Here is a 17,952-nt window from a genome sequence, read left to right as displayed (position 1 = left end):
GGCAGCCAAACTATCAGCCACCTGCTTTGGGCTTCTCAGGCTTCTTCGGAAGATCCTCCCTCTCCTGCCCTTTGGGGCAAGACAGACCGTAGTTCAAGGCCTAATCCAGTCCCGTCTTGATTTTGGTAACACCCTCTACCTAGGAGCCCCCCAAAATACCCTACAGAAGCTCCAGATAATACAAAACTGTGCTGCTCGAACTCTGCAGCAGCTTCCCCGCCACCTTTCAGCCAAGCCCAGTTTGAGAAGCCTTCACTGGCTTTCTGTCAGGGAGAGAATTAATTTTAAGACTATCTGCATCTCCCATCGAGCATTTTGGAAAACAGGTGCTGCCATTACCCACTCCTTGATCACCCCTTACCATCCCACCAAACAGCTCCGCTCTGCACACTCATTCCTCGCTACAGTCCCTAGGATCAAGAGATCAAGATGCGGGGGCGGTCATTTTCCTATAACGCGGCCAAACTGTGGAACTCTCTCCCTCTCTATATGAGATCCGAGCCCAACTTACTCCTATTCCGTAAACACCTAAAAACCTTCCTCTTCAAGAAATCGGATTAACATCTTTTGTTAGCAGTTTTACCCGAAAGCACCACTTATTTTAGCGCTAGGACGCCTCAGGGCAGCTACCGCGCTCTATAAATTCTCTTTTCATTTTTTTTAAATTTCATTTCAACAGTCTCTCATAATAAGCATGTATTGTTTTATTGGTCTGTCAATTTTGACTCAATCAATATATTTAGGAGATATTTTCGATTTCAAAAATGTAATCCTCTGATTATACTTTTTCATCACCACTGGTGATGGAACATGAAATGGGATTTCTAAACAGATCCTTCTTGGGCCAATCCACAGCAACTTTACATTTGACTCACAAATCACCTGCAATCACAATTTCAAATAAAGAATATTAAATTATTCCACAGAACCTTTGGCATCTTTACAAACCGGTCAACCTGTCTATGCCATTCCACTAGGTTCTCTATCAATTTCAGAACATCATTTGTGAATGACGCATGGTCAATCTTGCTCCAACGTACGTGTATAACTTCCACCAGGCACTTCTCTCATGGGAAGCATGTGTATATCCTCATCTTCATCCTCGGCTCCAGACGGAGGTAGTTCTATTCTAACTTTCTTTTGTTCCCATTTCTTTGCCCATCTACCTTCCCATCTATCCAGCTTGTTCCACTTTTTAACATAGGCAAATTATTCTGTGATCTGTAATTCAAGTCTTGGCATGCTCATGTTTGCAAGATCCCCATCATTAAAGTTTAAATGGTAACTACTCTGTTGTCTGCAGGTGAATTTCATATCTGTGAGCCAATTCAGACAATCTTTCACAAGCTTGTCCTGCACGTCTAGTAAAGTCTTGTAATATCTTTTTACATGAATAATAGCTCATCATCCTAATTGAGGAAATGTCAAGGTTGACAAGTATCATTTCTTCCAATTCAAATTTCAATTTGGCAACATCTAGTGTTCTTTTCCTCTCTGGGACCTGAGTATCCCTTCCACTTGTTCTGGGATCTCCGCTACCTCTCGGGGTATCGTTACCTCTAAACCAATCATCCAGTTCTCATACAGTAAGACCTTGTTGTTCTACTGGAGTATTAAGAATTAACTCTCCACTAGAGGGACCACAATTTACAACAGGTGGTAAATTCAAAAGGAACGTCAGAATTTGGTGAACCCATAGGCATTCCTGTCCTGGGGGTACTGTTATTAACGCTTGGAGACACATTTGTGTTAGGCATGAAAAAAGGTGGTGATCTTTATGAAAGCCTTCTATTCCGGTCACACGCTGTCTGATTTAATGTAGAGTCTGCACTGGTAGCACATGGGGCACTACCTTGTGCTGGAACCAAATACGCTTAAGGAATTGGTCACATTGTCGAGCCCACAGGATTGTTACCTAAGGTACTTATTCCAGTAGGAATTGCCAAAGTATGTGTAGTATTTCCCATTGCTCCAGGATTATACAATGGAACTACAGGACCAATTGCAACAGGAACTGTCAGTGCATCTGGGGCATTCATAGCAAGTGAATTTGAAGGAGCTGTCATTCCTGAACTTTTTCCCATTGGGTTAGAATTTACATTTGCTGGTGCCATAGACACATTAAAAGTTTTACCCGGATGTACATTACTCGCTCCTCAAGTTTGAGTCATATTGTATGGAGATAGGCTGTTTAACAATAATTTTGTTATTTTAAATCGCTATCACTATCCACAGTTGTGTTCTCTGAGTCATCTGTCTCTTTCTTCTTTTTGTCATCCTTTTCGTTTACCTTTCCCTTCTTACTCACTTGTTGATGCAGGATATAATCTAGCTCCCTCAATCATATCAGTTCTACAAGATATCTGTTCTGCATCCCATCTAGCATCCGCACAAATGCATATGGCTTTCTTGACCCTTCCTTGAAATATCTTTCTCTGCCTAAGATGAGCTGTATTTTCCCAGGTATTAAGTGCTTCTTGTTAAGTAGATCCAGGAGATGGTTTCATGTCATACAACGTCTTCCTTAAATGTTCAATGATTCACAAATAAATGTCCCCTAATGAAGAAAAGTCAAAGGACCATCTTTCTCAGTGATCTTATGCCACTGTTCGAGCCAAGTACACATGTGAAGACCCACGTCTATTGTCATAGTATGACCTGGCGTACCTTTGGGTGGTGCCTCTTCTCCCTTTCTAACAGATACAATCACATCTCTCTTCATTAGACTTTGTAGTGCTTTAAAGAATTTAGTTTTCGACCAAAATAATGCTAGATTAACAAATGGCTTTTCATTCAAATCAGATAAATTATTTTACACCCATAATACTCTGTACGGTGACCACAACCAATATTACTTATCAAACTGATACCAGTGCAGCTTTACACTAACCAACCAATACCAGTGCAGCACACTGTGACGTCAATCTCACTTCTTGCAGCAGCTCACCCTCCTTTACGATTTCACTAGCTTGTTTCTCTTGCCAATTTCCATACAAACAATTGCAAGCAATTCACAAAACGAACTGCCTGCTCCTCTAATCAAATTAAAGATTTCAAAACACAAGAATCAGTTCAGAGCAACACTTTCTGACCTACTCTGAAATCACTTCACATGAAACCTCGACCAGCAGGATCTCATCCAGATTGATAAGTTGCTCCCAGTGCATTTAGATTGACTATACTAATCACACCACACAATCACACAAAGATGAAGTACCTATCTCAATAATTCTGTTGATGACTTCTCACAACCAGCACCACAATACAGCAGACAACCACACCCAGTGTTTTCTACACGAACAACTTTTTACCATGTAAGTATGTGTTCTGAGATCTTAGGCCAGGACGGACCAGAAAAACACTTCAACTTCTTTGCATTGAGCACCACAGCCACACAACAATATGAATCATCTCCACATAACATCCACACAGCCACTGCAAAATACTGCAATCTGAGCATAAGCAATTGCAACGTGCAACCCTATTAATACTCACACTCCTCGGCTGCTACAAATAGTTCCCAAACCACTGGAACTGCATCAATCCTCCGACCAAACCATGGAATTTGCGGATTGGACTGTCCTAAGGCAATTTCTAAATAGTGCACACTCACGTCCTCATGTCTGTGGAAAACCATCCGACTTGCTGCCAAATTGATGCAGTGTTTTGGCCCAACCCTCTTACTATTCGTCCTACGATAAACCTTTCTTTCTGACTGAAAGGTGAGGGGAGTTAACATTACATCATGCAATTCCAAGTAACAGTGTAGCCATTTATGACTTGTAAGTCACCCAGGAGACCGAGGTGGGAGACCTGGGTGAATGGACTTCACGTTGGGCATAGGCTGAGTAAAGATCACCGCAGCGGGAGGAAGCATGGGGTGCCCAACATAGACCCATAGCACCCTGTGGGCAGAAGTAGATAACAAATGGGAGTCTCCTGGGACTGCAGTTGACCTTACGGAAGATGAGGGTGAAGGGTTGATTGGGGGACATGACCTGCCTGCAACCGGGAGCCTGACTCTGATAGGAACAAGTGAACAGAAAAACTGGAGACGCAGACAAGGTGTGCTAGGAGATGAGTAGTGGCCCTGGTAGGCTGCTCTGTGATCCCCCTCTCAGAACTGACATGCAATGACATGGGGATCCAGGCATGGGGGAGAGGAATAGTAATTCCTCTCCCCCAATGCCTGGATTTCCATCCCGGGGTCTTGAGACACCCTTATTTTTCAGAGGTGACACAGATTTCACTCTCCACAATGAGACTAAGGCATCCATGAATGCAGTTATAGTTTATAAGTAATACAGGATGTTTTACTATTACTGTTTTACGGCATATAGTCTTCCTGGCAATGTGGCCACACCCATATCCCCTGCGAGAGACTGAGTGTTCCTGATTACACTGTAACCCTAATAAGAACTGTTACTACTGCATGTATCTAGAAGACACAAAGACCAAGGCTATTAAGCAATCTCCAATGTACCAAATCAGTGTCTAAAATATGCTGTGTTGATGTGCTTAAAAAAGTGTACACCATTGGGCTACACAATACGGACCAGGAATCAGTGACTAGAGTTAGGAAGGTTTATTGCAATTTAGCAATCAAGTTAAGGGACACAAATCTCAGCGCCATGCTATAAAGATACTGAATAACAACTGGGGAACCCAACCTCCTAAAGAAGTTTAGGCGAACTTTTATTAATCTTACAAGAAGTTCAGTCACAGCAATACAAAAGATCATCATTACAATCTGGTGCTCAGAGAAGAGTTTCTGGTCCTCTCTTCTATACAGGAGAATATCTAGAATCTTCTAAGTTAAAATCCAAACTAAGAGCATGTTTCATTAGTCTATGGAAATCTTAAAATTTAGGGAAATGCAGAAAAAAATGAAAATATGAGAAATTGCGGGAAGTAAAAGAAGGTGTCAGCACTGCAGAGCTTGGTTAAGAGTCTACTTGAGTCAGAGGAGTTTTGAGTCTTAGCCTAAGCCTCACTTAGCAAGAATCAAAGTCAAAGAGGTAAAAAAATTTGAAGGCCAACCAACAGTTCTGTACTACCTTGGTAGCCGCCTTTCAAGCCAAGGATAAATTGTATACAACTCTTTTTCTATCTCCAATGACTCAGCCCCTCACATAACTAGCCAGACAACAGGATTCACCCCTCCATAATTAATGGATCAAAACCCCCCTTAGGGGAGAATGCCGCACGAGGTGCCTCAGTTGGCAACCACCGTTGTCCATCTAGATATCCTCTGCACACCAGGAAGGATAATGCTCTGTCTGTCTTTTCTGGTCTAACGGTGGACCAGACACTAAAACTCTTAAATCAAGTCACATCTGGATCTCCATGGGATTCCTGTCCCCCAAGAATTTAGCATATGGTCCCGAAGGCAATTTCCACTCATCTCATGCCCATATTTAAAGTGATTTTTGCTATGGTCATTTTGCAAAAAAGTGGAAAAAAGCCTCAATCATTACACTTCTGAAAAAATCCAATCTAGATGCTAGTGTCCTGAACAACTATAGGCGATATCTCATCTACCTTTTTCAGCAAAAGTAGTTGAGAAGGCCATTGATCTAGATCTATAAGAACCATAACCTAGACCCTTCCCAGTTTGGGTTCCATGCCCATCATAGCACAGAACTTGCCTTAATTACAGCCAGTACAGAACTTAGGCAGGCGTTGGACCATGGAGAAAACACAGCCTTGATCTACTAGATCTTTTAGCTGTGTTTGACACGGACAACTATAATTTGTTTGTTGACCGTCTAGCATCCATTGGCATTAAGGATAGACCTTTGGCTCATCAGTCTTCGTTTCTCTTAGATCGCACTCAATCTTTGGCCCTGGGAGACTTCATATCACCATAATTTTCACTTCCATGTGGGGTACCACAGGGGTCTTCTTTAAGCCTCACCATTTTAGATCTGTATGCTACCCCACTGGCTGGCCTTATTAAATCTTATGGATTCTCCCTGGTCTCACACTCGTGATCTTGAAACAACAGCTACTCAGTTATTCCTCAAAGACGGAGATCCTACTATTCGGCAACAATCCATCTTTCTGGTCCCCCAGGTGGTGGCCGTCTGAACTTGGAACTATACCAATCCCAAATGTTAAAGCCAAGAACCTGGGGTGATCTTTGATACAAAACAATTTTTTGAGGGCCAGAGCAACCACATCATGTCCTCCTGCTTTTGCCTTCTAAAAGTACTTAGGAAGGTTCTCCCCTACAACCAGTCTGCCTTACAGAACACTGCACTTATATCATTCAATCATTCGATAACTTTATTTCGGTCACAACGGACTATAAAAGTGCAAAATGAAATACATACATGACACAGGATAAAAAAAAATAGCATAGAAAAATACAAAGTCAAGCTCAATCATATATATATATACACATTATTTACAAGGTTAAAACTATGGCTTAATCCATCAGTCATAAAAACAGATTAAACATCGGATTAGTTATCGAAAGCGTTCATTACATTATATGCAAGTAATTCCTACTATCCAGTTGAATCATTAAGAAATTTACTGCGTCTGTGCCACATACCGTTTAAAAAACGCGAGACAGCAAAGATAATGGGGAGGTGCGTGTCATACTTTAAGACTCTAAAAGCTTGAGTACACTGACTAAAGCCTAAGTTTCTGCAAATTGGTATCACCCAACATTTCCGTACAGCCTGATCAGCTGGGCAGAAAAAAAGGACATAAATTTCATTTTCAAGATTGTGTTTACAGGCTGGACACTCAGTATTCTTATTACTGTCCCATTTGCTGGTAAACACCTTGAGAGGAAGACTACCCATCCTGAATTGCATGTAAAGTTTCCTCGCCAGTGATGGATAAATCAAATCTAAAAATTCTTCCTTTTTATAATCTTCTTTTACTTGAAGAAACTCAATAGTCAATCTTCCCACTGTGGAACTCACATGGAGAGACGATAAGTTATGGTGCCTAAAGTGGCAAACCAAATCAGCCCTGGTTAGCGCTGGGCAAGCTACATCAGGTGTTTCCCAGAGCTCAGGTAGGCCAATCCTAATGCTAGTTGCCCTAATGTGTGTTAATAACAATATGCACAAGTGTCCCTATAGGAATTATTTAAACAAAACTGAATCAATTTCATATTGCCACCATAGTGGTCAATTATTAACCCAAAAAGCAAGGAAAAACAGATTTAAACTGTTTTTATTATTTCAAATATTTTCAATTTCTTCTTTTTATATTTTTATCATACACAAGACTAAAAATATGGCAACGAAAATACTACAGTGTTAACAGACGAGATTCTTAGTAGTATAAGGCAACTTTTGTTAGACACATGGACAAAATGAATATCATGTGGAAAACAGTACTTAACAAAATACAATCATTTAGCATTCAAACGATGATTAGAAAAATGAACAAAACGTTGCCAAGCGTCGACGTTTCGGTCCTTAGTTGGCTTTAACAATCCATAGGACCATCTTCAGGACCATACGCTGCACATATTAATCTAAAAACAAATACATACAAAAAGTATATATATATATATATAAATAACCTTGCCAAAAGGTATCGTCCACTCACTCCAAAGGAAAACACCTGTGACACAATCAACTAATACACCAGTACCAAAACCACCACCAGTGCCAATGCACCACCGTGAACTCATTCCATTATAACCAAAAAATCACAGGGCTTACCCAGGACCTCCAGCCGGAAGTCAAAAGGTTATGCGCTGCATTAACCTCAGAGCTGAAACAAGGGGGGAAAAAAAACTACTATCAATACCAAACCGAACATAAAATACTACCTAAGAACTGCGAGGTAGTGAAACCTATATCCGTGCATATACCTCCAGATGCAACAAATGAATCCAGTAGTCTCGTATTTCCAATGAACAATTCAGGCGTCAGTCTAAAGAAGTACACGTCACCTACAAATCCAATCAAAAACTAGTATCAGTAAGGCTACCCAAGGTCTAGAGAATAATCCACTAGTCCTATCGTAGTCAAAACGCTTCCAGGTCCCACTTACTTAATAACGCGACAGGAGCACCAACGTTGCTCACCAAACCGCATCACCGTTCATGTCCGGTCTCAGAGCGCTCTCAGAACGCTAACGTGTGTAAGCGTCTAAGGCGTGATGACGTCACACGTTCTCGGAGGCCATCTTAGTATAGTGTGAAGTTGTGGAGGGTGAAAAACACTGCTCTTGTTAATGCAGAGAAGCAGGGCAATGAATGAAACGGAACAGAGGTCACAGCTTATTGCGGTTGTTCCTAACAAATAAAAAGGGGAACAATAAATGAAAATAAATTAAAATAACTCAGAACCAAAGTGAAAGCATAGTGGGGTAGGTCCTAACAGAAACTGTAAACACAGACCTGGCAGGTTCAAAGCTATTAATGATAGGGAAGTCACATCAGCCTATTTTTATCAAGTGACGTGATTACACCCTAGATGTCATCTCCACAATTCCAATATCAAGAAATCCAAGGGTAGAGGGCAAAAAGGGGCTTACAGAGTGGCCACAGTATGCCATTCAATAAGGGAATTCAGACCCCTGTCTACAGTGTCACAGGTCCATATCCACTTATTTTCCTTTAGAGTCAGCAAGCGATCCACATTCCGACAACGTTTTGTACCTTTAACTGCTTCAATCACAAACCACTGCATTTCATTGGGCAGATGTAGCTTTTGTTGGTAGTGTTCTACCAGCGGAGCAGTTGTAACATTACATCTTATTCGTGACTGATGTTGTAACACACGTTTTTTCACTTGCTGTGTGGTTTTACCAATGTACGATAACATGCAAGGACATTGTATGCAATAAATAACGTTCCTAGTGTTGCAGTTTGACTGATGAAATAGTTTGATGTTTTTACCATTCACAGTACAATTTTTAACAGTCATGGTCGTCTCACACGCTGCACAGGAACCACAGGGGAAATGCCCAACCACCGGAGGTAACCCCCATTGGGACTGTATAGTCATAGGTGCTGGTTCATTATAAGCCCTCACCAAAGAGTCTCTCAAATTTCTACCCCTTTTGAAGGCAAAGCGAGGTTGTGCAAAATGGGGTCCGACTTTATTGATCAAGTGCCAGTTCTTTTTTATAATAGTCTTAATTTGGTGGGATTCAGAACCAAACGTGGTGACGCAAGTCAGGGGTCTTGTGTCAGACTCGGACATACAGCTTGGTACTTTTTTGTCATTAAAGCCTCCCGATCATAATACCAGGCCCGTTTCATTGCTCGTTTCACTAATCTACGAGGGTAAGACCGCATCACCAATTTAAGTTGTAACACCTTAGCCTCGCGAAAATAATCAGTCTTCTTAGTGCAGTTGCGCCACAGGCGCAAGAACTGCCCAAAAGGAAGATTATCGCGTAGGTTGCGTGGGTGATGGCTATCGTATTTTAAGAGGGTATTCCTAGCTGTAGGTTTCGTATACAGCTTCATCGCCAGGATGTTATTATCACTGTAAATAGATAGATCAAGGAAAATTAATCGAGGATTTGTCACTCTCAAGGGTAAATTGTAAGTTAGTGTCCTGCGTATCTAACCAAACATGGAACTCTTTCAGTGTTGTCAATGTGTGTTAGCCACGGGGTTCCTTTGTTCTCAATACAGCCCAGATCTCCCAAAATTAGTTTTTATAGCCAACAAGTTCAGGCACTGACCACAATCTTCTCCAGTACGTTAGTGGCCGTAGTGCCACTTCCTCCTCGATAGGGAGTAGCCCTAGGTCCATACGGAGAGGTACTAACGGAGTACTCACTGGAAGACCCAATAAATTCCTCATAAATGTGTGTTCAACCTTCATGAGGTTAATAGGCCTTTGGTGTCCCCAGAGTTCTGCCCCGTACAAAGAGGCCGCTCTAGCCTGTAGTTTGTAAATTTCAATGACAGGAGCAGCAGGCTTGAACTCAGAGACTCTGTGTATTTTCTGAATCCCCCCCACCACTTTGGTTAACTTAAGAGCAGCCTTTGCTAACTGGGTATCCCATTGCAGATGTTCTGCAAGAGTAACGCCCAAGTACTCAAAGGTCTTTACTCACTCCAGTGGAGTTCCGCCCAGAAGTGGATTTGAGCGTGTCTGCCTAGGAGGATTGAAAATCATACATTTAGTTTTATCTAAATTTATCTCCAGGCCCCTTGATGCACAGAAACCAGCAAAACCGTCCAGGGTTCGTTGGATGCCCGTTGATGTCTTGGACAACAACAAAGTGTCGTCCACGAACATCAATGTGGGCACCCGACCTGAGACTAGCCTTGGGGCATCGGTGTCCTTTACTCCAAGTATTTGGTCTATAAGCCCATTAATATATAGACAGAATAAGGTAGGGGCCAGGACGCACCCCTGGCACACCCCCTGGTTCACCGGGAAGCGGGCTGACAGTTCTCCGTGCCTACCGCACCTAACTTGTGCATTAGTATCAGTATGGAGCCTCATTAGGACATCCAGGAGGTAAGGTGGTAAGCCAAGATCGAGCAGTACACTCCACAATTCATCCCTAGGGACCAGATTAAACGCAGACCTCAGGTCAACGAAGATGAGGTAGAGGCTGCCACCCTTCACACTCACCATTTTCCAATACAAGACCTGAAGTCTGAATATCTGGTCCAGAGTTGATGTGCTTGTCCTGAAGCCAGCCTGAAAAGGGCTCAAGATCTTGTTTTCCTCGATCCAGCCCTGGACTCTGTCTAAAATAATCCGTCCCATCAGTTTTTGGGTGACATCTATCAGGCTGATAGGCCTGTAATTGGATGGTTTAAGAGGACAGCCTTTTTTGTAGATAGGGACTATCTCTGCACCACGCCAGGTATCTGGCGGGTTCATGCCCTTTAGTATGGCATTAAAGAGAATGCATAGATATGGGGCCCATATTTTCGGTTCAGACCGAAATAAGTCCCTTGGCAGCTTATCTAAGCCGGGCACCTTATTGGGCTGTAATTTAACGATGGTGGCTTCAACCTCGCAGGAGGTAATCTCCCAGACCCCCTCCAATCGATGCTCATGGAGGAGGCCTGAGAATGGGGTTGAAGAACCGTCATTGCCCGAGTAAGCATACGGGGCTCCAAAGTGAGCTTCCCACGCTGCTGCAGCTATATTCGGTTCACTTGCCAAACTGCCCACCCTACCCCCAGAACTAACAATTGCCCCAAAAGATTTTGGGTCTTTGCACTTAAGAGCAATTCTAAGATCATCCCATTTATCGGCTTCCCACTCTCTCTTTGGATGGCCCGGTTATACTTGAGCCGACATTGCTTAGTCCTTATCTTGTCCTTAACTTTTACATTTACAGCAGTTAGCAAATCTTTTTTAGCTTTTCGGCAGTTAACATTGTACCGGGGATGGGCTGAGACAGTTTTTACCTCTTTTCTTCCTTCCGGATAGAACACATCAAACAATTTAGAAGTCAACTGTTTGTGTATTTTCAGAGGCTTATCCTTTAATCCTGAATGCATAACCATTGCCCCAACCTCTCCCATTTCTCTTAGGTGTGGCACGGCCTGTTGGTAAATATTTGCGAATTTGTTTGGGGAACCTTGTATGTGTGGCCATTTAACTCTCTGCCTGTTGTTAGTTAGCGATAGAGGATGTTCTAATGAGTTGGGCTCTGGTGCGGGATTAGACAGGCCCCAACTCCCTGGTTTAAGTGTCATAACAAGGGGATTGTGGTCACTATCTTTCCTTGGATAGACCTGAAAATCCAGAACCCTATCCCATGTTCTGGATTCAACCAAAATATAATCTATGATAGAATTTTACCCTTCTCTATTGAAGGTCGGTAGGCCAGGTCTGTCCGATTTTGTCCTCCCATTACATGCCCTCAGAGAAGATGAAAAAGTAAACAAATTTATTTGGAGGACCAGCGGCGTCCATGCTCTAACTAATGGTATCTGAGGTTCCGGGGTATGCCAATGCTGGTCCTCGTCGTCTAGGCCATCGAAGCTTACGTCAGTGAGGGGCTCAAACTGGCAGTTAAAATCGCCCCCTACTATTAAAATAACTGCTGGGTCAAGAGCCGAAATGAACTGCCTCAGTTGATCAATTACTTCAGACTCTTGCCCACTCTGGATGGGCCTTGAATAGATGTTAAGTAGGGCAATTTGTGTGTTAACTGGGAGCGTTAAAAGGACACATTGCACATCGAGAGAGTTAGTTGGTATCTGCACTGCATTAGCACCCAGGTGGGTGCCCACCCAGATGCTTAATCCCCCCGATGGTCTGCCCCTACCCTTCGTTGTAGCCAATATACTAAACGTAGCTAAACCTCTCCTCTGGTTGTCTTCCAGGGCCCACGTCTCCTGCATTAGGCAAACATCACACTTGTCTACAACCGATCCTCAATCTGGGCATAGTAGTTTATTTTTAATCCCGGCCAAATTCCAGGAGAGAATTTTAATATTTTTATTAGTCTCCCCCCCCCCCCGGAATTTCCTTTTGTACCATAGTGCAGCTATTGTCCCCAGCGAGTGAGCTATCAATAAACTTCCCCCCCCTGCTAGGGTTTGGGCCCTTCTCCCCTACGACACTCTCGTGGTTTCTTCCCGCTGCCATCGGGGATGCAAAACAACTTACACCTTCCTGAATTACTGAAGGAGAGGCTCCAAGCAGTACACCAGCCAACTTACTCCCACTGCCCCCCTATCACTACCCCCAGTAGCCTCCCAGGCTGACTCGCCCCCCTGGGGACTAGGTAAAATAGTAGAACATAGATTTACCTCAGAGCCTTCCCTAGCTACAGATGGACCCTGATCATCAGCGTGTGGAAATAGGGTCAGGCAGCTCTTCTGTCGTCAATCTATTTGGTCCAAGACACTGAATCTATTGCTCTGGGGAAACATAGCCAGGTTAGGGGTGTGGATATTTGTTCCCTTCCAATTAACGTGCCCAGCCTGGACACTAAGGCCCAGAGTGTCCCGGTCCTCCCAAAACTGACCTCCTCTATTGGAACTAAAATCAGTAGGGGTAGCAGGGTAGAAGTAAGTTAGGGGAAGGGATTGAATTTGCGTTACTGAACGTACCGGGACCCAGTTGCAAATATGTTTAACCGCCCATCTATTCCTAAAATTAATTACAACACAGTCCCCCGTAATGTTTTTTTCCCTTGGCCCCACCCAATCCACTCGTCGAGCAAAAAGAATTTCGCTAGATACATGTATGTGAAGTGTCCTAATGTTGTTCAGCCAGTGGATACATTTATTTTTAAGCTCACTGTAGTCCTCCCTTTTTCCCTGGCTCAGAACTGGGACCCCTACAAGCACCACCACATACAGTATAGACTCAGGAGGGAGATCTATACATGGTAGTACTTTTTCTGAAACATCACAGGTCATAGTGCTATTTGGTGGAGGATGCTGGTTCTCAGTCCCTCTGCCCCCCCATTCGCCTTACTTCTACTCATTACTGGGTTTTTATTTACAACACTGTCGCTAGGCTGGAATATGTGGTCATTGGACGGTACAATTGGGGGGGGATAAATCAGCTACATTGTTCACATCAGACGGGGCAGAATGGTGGCAAACTACATTCATTAGCCTAGACAGCCTTTCTAAATTACCATTATCACCATTGACCCTTGTTCCCTCCTCCTCTACCTGGGCAGGAGCAAACAATAGTTCAAGACGCGAAAGTCTACTTTCTATAGTATTGAGTCTGTCATAAAGAGGAAGACATGTCTTGGTAAAAATAATTTCCATTTTGGACCAAAAGTCTTCTCCAAACTCAGTGGGGCACACATTACCAGAGCTTAATAAAGGCGTAGTCACTTGTACAGTAGGCTGACATGGAACAGGGCTGTTAGGAGTTCTTATCGATTGGCTTTCTCCCACATTACTACATTTTTGGATTTTCGCTTTCCTGTTTTTCAAAGGGGCTCCTCCGCGCTTCCTTTTGGGAATTGAATCTAGTGCAGGACGTTTTGTACCCACTTTAGAACTGCAAGCAGATCGAGTTTGCAGTCTCGAAATTGATGGTCCGGGGGGCTCATGAATTTGGACAGAAACACATTGAACAACTGGTGCGACATCCATACTAGCTGAGGAAATAGGCGGACCTCCTTCGACTTGTGGTAGCTGGCTGCCCTCGCCAGTGTCGCCTGGAGAGGCAGTCTCTATAATTTGTTGTTGGTTTGGCGACGGTGCCTGGGCCAGTCTGCCCAAAGACGACCGTTTGTCAAAAGGCCGGATCGAGGGATAACCTCCTTTCAGTCATTTCTATTTCGTGTGCCAGCATGGAAGAGGCCCTAGTAAGAAATTGGTCCAGAGTACCCACAATCGACCCGCCAGGAATGGACTTCCTGCCCTTCCCTACCTTGGAGGTAGTCATTGCAGAAGGGGATTGGGAAACAGTTACTCCTCTGTTCAGTTGCAATAGATTTTGCAAAAAGAGTCAAATCAACAAGGGCCAACTAATGTACAGGAACTAACCTTTATATGTTAATTTGATAGCAGAAGTATCCGTGCTCGAACAGGCTCAAACGGGCCCGGGCTTCGCCAGGAGCGCGCCCGTGCGCGTCCTGCGAGGCGGGGATCGCGAGCCGCTAAGTAGCGGAGCAATGAGGCACAGAGCAGAGGAAGAGCTCTGGAGCGTTGTAGTCCGGTTCCCTCTGTAGCAAGATCCCCCAGCAACAGTCTGCAGCTACGAGCGGCTCCCGGGAAGCGGGAGCCACGAGCCGCTAAATAGCGGAGCAATGAGGCACAGGTGAGAGCAGAGGAAGGACTCCTGGGCGTTGTAGTCAGGTTCCCTCTGTAGCAAGATCTCCAAGCCACAGTCTGCAGCTACAAGCGGTACCCGCGAAGCGGGGGCCGCGAGCCGCTAAGTAGCGGAGCAATGAGGCACAGGTGAGTGCAGAGGAAGGGCTCCTGGGCGTTGTAGTCCGTTGTATATCAGCTAGACTTTATTACTGGAACACCCCATTCACCAGTACCCTAAAACGGACTACAATTAGCTACAGACCCATCAGAACGCCTTTGGGTATTAGTCGTGCCTTATAAATATTATTTTCATTTCATTTCATTTCAATAAGCATAGTGATCTAAACTTCTTAAAGTCGATTAAAAAAGTGTCTCTAGCCTCAGACAGTGTAGATCCTAGTTATTAACATTAAATTATTCAGGTACCACCCTTCTATTCGCATCATCAGGGATGCCATTGTCCTTTTCCATTCTCACATTGTAAGCTGTAACATTTGCGAAATGTCCCACACTAAAAATTGGAAATAGCATTGTCCTTGCTGAACCAAGCCATGTTGTAATATTGCTGAATAAGAACCGCTTCAGTTAACGCTCTGGCTCTCCATGTTCCTTTGTCAAGGTCTTCTTCTCAGGTTCTATATCTAGCTCTAATACAGTTTTGTATCTATTCTCAAACTAACAATGCGTGTGAATGCACCTACAAGGGAAAGTCATGTAAGCAGAAATAGAAAAGAGTAATTATGCAAAATGGAAAACAGGCCTAATTTAGGCAAGTTTAGAATATTAAATCAGTGCTGCACATTTACTATGTATGTACATGTTTAAACACAAACAAAAGTAACTTGTCAGTACATTAGATTCATATTACATGCAGCCGACAGTAAATCTTAAATACACATGTGTAAGTATGGCTAACAATTTTATTTTATATGAAACAACAGTGCACACATTTCAAAAATCATTATTGTTTCTACAGTAAATGCATTCTAAATATATGAGAATGTTGTACTCACAATTCTTCAAATAATATCTCATTCAATACAATTAGGGGACACACTTTTATGTATAAATTCTCTAATTCTACAGTGAATGCACTTTAATAATGATGTGAAATGCAACATTTCATATTTATGTTGTTCGGCCACACAGGAAACATGTGCTAAGTGTACGTTCATACCATGTATTTGGGACGTAAAGGTGGGGTCAAATTCATGCTATACCACTACTAGCCCAGTGGGATTTTATTTTGTATTAGTTATGATAGTAGTGGCATAGGATGGGGGTGGCATGAGTTTTCGAAGCAGCAGCCTCCCCTCCGCTCACATCTGCGGCCGTCTCTGGGGAATCGCCAGCGCCCCTCCTCCCCCCGCTCTTACATTCAGCCACCGTGGTGGGCAAACACAGGTGGCAAAAGGCCTAGCTATGCCACTGTATTGTAGCCCTGTTACAGTAATTGTTGCTTAGTTCACGTGAGTGCCTGGTGGAGGATTGGATCTTTATGAAAGAATCTTATGTCACCTTTGAGCACTTATACAGATAAAATATATTCTCATAATAAGAGCTTTTTTATTTCAGATGAGTCTGGTTGCACTATTGAAAGTCTCCTCATTTACACATCTGAATACATATGATGTACGTCTTTTTTAACATACAGTGGCATGCTTCATGTTTGGGCACTTAATCTAACACCTGCAGCCTGTGAAGTTTCAATTATTAGTATTTGTTATACTACTTAGTCCTAATCCAGTTCTGTGGGACAGTTTGGCGTTTTCAGTGGCTAAGACCAGGTGGAGCTCCAGTCTTCAATACTTTTTAAAATACTTTGCACTGTGATTACACCATGAACGAGTTCTACTAAAGCAGTGCTTAATTTGTAAAGAATATAAGTGCCAGGACCCTTCTTGAAAGGCAACTGCAGCCTGCACCATTCTTACCCTGCCAGCACCTTGACAGTACCAACATAACACCTAAGTATCGACATCCTACAAGTCTGACAATTCAGAAGTTTCTGGCCACACAAAGCTATAATAATGGTATGAGAGGCTGGTATTATTCATTTTCAGCGTATATTGACAATAAAAAATATTTTACTATGCCGATGCCTAAAAATCAATTACTCTAAATGGTATACTATGATCATGGGACCCAGAAATACCAAGACTAAAAATTATGCAATAAAGAAACATAATATAGGTAAGGTGGACAAGTTCAGCTATTTAGGCATCTTACTGGATGGTAAATTGTCCTCGGACCCTTTATTGAAATCACTTATTCAATTCTGTAATTGGGTCGCCTTTCGCATTGATGCCCTTTCCAGGCGTTTTGGCTACAGTCATATAAAGTCTGTGTTCTCTGCACTAGACACTTTGTCTTAAATGAGCTAATCTGGGACATAAATATATTCGCCCATTACTTGTGCCTCCGAATTTTAATCATGCAAGACCAGCTCTTTTAAATTTTAAATTTTTAGACAATTTTACTGTTTTCTGGTATTTATCTCGATTTTTCACAGAAGTGAATTTTGCTTATGCATGATACTGTATTTCTATTGAATTTTATGTAATGGACTGAAATTTATTGATGTTTAAATTGTACTTTTATGATTGCTGATGCTAATCGAAATAAAGTAAATACTGACTGACTTAATAAACACTGTTGCATTGCTCATCTCAAAATTAAAAATGACAGCGCCACCATGTGGTGGGCTGTCACTAGAGCTGGTGCTGACAATTAAGGGCTGGCGCTGAGCATGGTACTGGAAGCCACAGGCACAAATTAAGCACTGTATTAAAGAAGTTATGAACATTGAGGAATCTACCTGATAATACAATGCTCATAACGTTTTGCGATTGTGTCTGCAGAAGAGCAAAGATAGCACATACGGCCACATGTATCATTGTTGCCGTTTGCGATTTCTTAATTGCGAAAATTAAGGAATCGCAATTAAGAAATCGCAAACGGCTATGCATCAAGAAATCGCAATTTGTTTTGCGATTTCTTACATTTCCTTAATTGAGATTCACAATTTGCGAATCGCAATTAAGGAATCCCTACCCATAGGAATGAATGGGAAGCCATTCTCATTTTGCGATTCGCAATTAAGGAATCGCAAAATGAGAATGCTATTTCAATGGTGCAAGGGGGGGTCCAAAGGACCCCCCCTGCACCCCTGAAATTTAACTTTAAGAAAATTTTTCACACACACATGCCCCAAGGGCATGTGTGTGTGTAAAATGAAACTTTGAAAAATGCATTTT

General features: G+C 42.8%; 1 protein-coding gene across 4 annotated transcripts in view; it reads left to right on the top strand.

Annotated features, from left to right (window-relative positions):
• The window catches only part of FRMD1 (FERM domain containing 1), a 797,190-nt gene that overhangs the window by 44,791 nt on the left and 734,447 nt on the right, over window positions 1-17,952 (top strand). The gene's annotated exons all lie outside the window — the stretch shown is intronic.

Source organism: Lissotriton helveticus, chromosome 6, assembly GCF_964261635.1.
Source record: "Lissotriton helveticus chromosome 6, aLisHel1.1, whole genome shotgun sequence".
NCBI lineage: Eukaryota > Metazoa > Chordata > Amphibia > Caudata > Salamandridae > Lissotriton > Lissotriton helveticus.
This window is presented reverse-complemented; position numbering and strand designations above follow the sequence as displayed.